Source organism: Solanum dulcamara, chromosome 9 (assembly GCF_947179165.1).
Source record: "Solanum dulcamara chromosome 9, daSolDulc1.2, whole genome shotgun sequence".
Taxonomy (NCBI): Eukaryota; Viridiplantae; Streptophyta; class Magnoliopsida; order Solanales; family Solanaceae; genus Solanum; species Solanum dulcamara.
This window is the reverse complement of record NC_077245.1, coordinates 71,019,378-71,023,757: the sequence shown is the minus strand read 5'-3', so window position 1 is coordinate 71,023,757 and position 4,380 is coordinate 71,019,378.

Genomic DNA, 4,380 nt, shown 5'->3' with positions numbered 1-4,380 from the left:
TTTTTCCAATTTTGCCTTTAACATTAGTTATTCTAGAATTAAGAAGCATGTAAATAGATAAAAATTAAAGAATTAATAAGGGATATATTAATCAAATAATGTTTCTAATTAAAATCTTACCATGACAACTAAAATGGGACAGAAGGAGTATCAGATTTAGACTTTCGAACTATGATATGTTTTGATTGAACACTTATATATAGTAAATAGAATTTTTATGGAAAAAAATGTGTGTATTTTTAAACACCAAATATATAGATAAGTTAATCACGTAAACGTCGGAAATATGAATGAGATTTTATGGCTTTGGTCAAGTCCCCATCTGTCTAATACATGTATGTATGTTTACTTACATTATACATGCACAAACACACATAGGTGTGTGCATAAATCATAATATACTATGTCATATAATATATAATACATATTATATTATAGTTAAAATAATGTCAAGTTGTAAGAGTGACGTAGCAAATTGTGTCAAAGATTGGATGAAACCAAGATATCCACTTGCTAATACAGGAAAGATGTATCATACATTGGATTAAGGAAAGTGTTAAATATAAATAATTAAATCTCAAGTTGCCCACATTTTAAAATGTAACTTGCATGATATTTAGTAAAGTATGGTACCTAATTACTATATTCTTTTGTACTTAAGAATTTGAGTATTATATCTTAAAGAAAATATTAAAGATCCACGTACTACAATATAATTCATCATAATTAAATCAGAAAGATTAGTTTAATCATAACCTTATATACATATTTCAAAGTTCAATCACATGCCAAAAGTCAGGCAAATTGGCTCCTTTCTTGGTCAAATACCTATGACTATATGGATTTGGACACATAATAAAGAGAAAGAGAAAGAGAAACCTTAAAAAAGTGTCATTTTTTTGTTTCATTTTTAATGATTAATTTTTGGTTTAAAAGTGTCGTACCAGTAGGTTACAGGCTTAACAGTTCATAGTTTCTTTTTTATTCTTTAATTATTGGAAGTATTAAATTCAAAAACTATTCCTTTAGTTTCATTAAAAACAAAATAATTACTATACTTAAAAAGAAAGATTAAAAATGAAGGAATCATTTAAAGATAGAGTGCATGTTAAGGTATTATTATTCCAAACAAAATATCCCATATCCATATAAATTCAAAAAAAAACGCATAACGAAGGATCTGATGTAAGCACAACATATCCTAACACAAATATTAATTAGTGATTCTACGATTTGAATATGTGATCTATAAATCTCATAAAAATATTTTGCACTTATTATTCCACCATTTCTATGTGTATCTATTAGATCATGGCTTTATATGTCATTTCATTCTGTATTGTTATTTTGTTCCAATAATATAATAAAAAATACTTGAGACTAGGTTGATTGTCACATGCAATGCCAGTGTCTTTAGATAAGTTTGATAACCTAAAATAATATATAGTGTAATTAACAATCAAGAATTGGGAGGTAACTCAATGGTAGATTCAGAATTTCATTGAGTTTAGGATATCACTAATTTAGAAGCGAATTCAAAATTTGAGCTCTACAGATTCAACCTTTTATATTTTTGACATTAAATTCGTTATATGCCTAAACTTATGGATTCATATCTATTATTTGTTGTAATTTTAATGAATTTTTAAATAAATTTTTGTTAAGACGCTTTTCTCCCCTTGTAGTTCACATAGACAATTATTTGCACTAAACCAAGCAGGGTAAGACATAAGTCCTATACAAATAATTCTATAAAGTATGATGGTTAAATGATACTACATAATACATATATTATCAATCTATTTTGTGACTCTTTTAAGTTTAAATTGCTTGATTTGGTGAACTAGTGGGTGGTGTTAAGTCATTTTCATCCAAAGCATCCCCAAAAAAACTGTATTACAATCAATTTGGATACAACTATTGAGCTCTAAGATGATTCATTTTTTATTTTATTTACTAATCACATAGTTTTCGTTTTCTTAACTGTGCTGTTTGGATTGACTTATTTCAAGTGCTTGAATAAACTATAAAAGTGTTTATAAGCACTTAGTTTTAAGCTAAAATGACAAAAATAAGCCAAAAGCCATATATTAAAATTTCTAACTTACGACATTTGACTTATAAGTCAAAAACTAAAAGTCAATCCAAGAAGGCTCTTAGTACTATCTTTGGCTATTCATTTTCTTCATGTGTTTTGTATCTTACTATCTTGTTGTCGTATTTGCTTGCTACCACACTCGAATTCTTGTTTTCCTTTATCCATCGGATAAACCTCTCTACCCTATAAAAATAAGCATAAAGTCTATGTATATTTCCCTTACTACACTCTACTTATGAAATTACATTGAATACATTTTGTTATATAAAAAAGAGGGATAATCCACCAACTTAGTGGTATCTTAATTCACTGGGCACTTGTGCCCAGTTGCAATCTTTCTGCTGGCCCAAGTCAGCCCACTAAGTAAATGTATGGGAAAAAAGCAAAAAAGACATTTGCACCCAAAGGAAAAAGAGAAAAAAAGGGGACAATTTAAAGGAAAAATTACTTAACTATACACCTCTTTTTACCATATTTTTTTTTATTTTTCCTATCATTTCAAAAAATATCAAAAAAACCTTCTTTTGCTCCCATCATTCTTTTTTTCGGATACATCAATTCAAAATACCATATCCATGATTTCCTTCCTTTTTTCACTTCACAAATTTCTCCACACTTACATCTATTAATCTATTTTTGAATTTCAAATATTTTCTCTTTCCAATTAATGATTTCAAGTTATTCAAGAGGTAGATTCCTTTCCATCACTTTATTTTTTTATTTTTTTATTTTAGTTTTTCCATCTTAAAGAATTAATGATACATATGGATGAAGGTCGATTTTTGTTGTTCATTTTTTTGTGATACATATAGGTTCACATTTTTAATGTATCTAATTGTTTTTGTTTCTTAAATTAATGTATATGATACATTGCATATGAATTGTATTTTCGAGATGGATAAACTTATCATGATACATTACTATTTATATACCTTGTTTGAATTGTTAAGTACGATATTTCTACTAGATACATTAAATAGGTAATTGTTTCCTATAAGATGTTATATTTGAGATAGATACATTACTGGTAGTCGTTATGTATCAGATACATTTATTATAAATTCAAATTTATGTATCATGTTCAAAACTCATATCGGAAAAAGATTAACAACAAACTGATATTGTTATAAAAATATTAGTGTTTATATATCAACAATTATATTTGATAATGTCTACAGATACATAACCTTCTAGTTGAATAAGTTAAGGTGTAACTATCTGATAGTAAAAAATAATAAAATTTGTAATAGTTATGTATCAAATAAATAATTATGAACACGATACATAATAATTTGTGTTTTAATAAATTAAGGTTGTGTATCAAAACTAATATTTGAACACAATATATTGTGCATGATAAAAATGTAAGGCATCATAATATTGAAACAAAGACATGATACATTAATTTAAGAAAGAAAAATAACTAGATACATTAAAAATCTGAACCTATATGTATCAAAAAAAAGATGAACAACCAAAAATCGAGAAAAAAATCAACAATCTGATTTGTTGAAAGAAAAAAATGTCATGATGAAATCCTTCTACACATTCTTCTTTGTTTTGTACCAACTCTCGTAACTTTTTTTCACTTTTAACTATGGCGCCATCCATGGATCTTGACTCAAAGCCCTTATCGGAACCACCACCAACTCCCGTATTTTGACCAACAATTTCATCACTTTTGAATCGTTCATACCTCACCTTACTTTTTCAGATTTCAAAATGTCTCAATAAGATCAACAGGTTCATGTTGTATTAGTACAATTTGTCGACAATTTTGATTCAAAAATTAAGAGTTTTTTTAAAAAATCGAAAGTAGAATTTTGAATTGTACTAGCATGTTTTAATTTGTCAGGGATTGAATCCCATTGCCAATAAAGTTTTCCCATAATTTTATGCTTTCTTAATTTACTTTTTTCCCTTTTTAAAGGTAACAGAATATTCAATTAACAGATCTTCCGTTAATTTTCCTTTTTACCGCAACAACATTAAAAGCATCACTATGTATCAGGGAAGATGACTTATGTATCTGAGTTTCTCAAAAAATAAAAAAAATTGTAATTTAAAAAAAAAATAGAAATAAAATATAATTTACTTTTAACACTATGTAATTTCTGTAAGTTATACCAATTTAAAGGCAATGTCCATGTTGCTAAGCTAATTACCTAGTTAGTTATTAGGAAAATTTCACTTATTATGGATATTCACAATTATTTTTTTTCACGAATACAACATTTGGATAGATTTTACTTTCATTTTTCATCAATACATACTATAACATA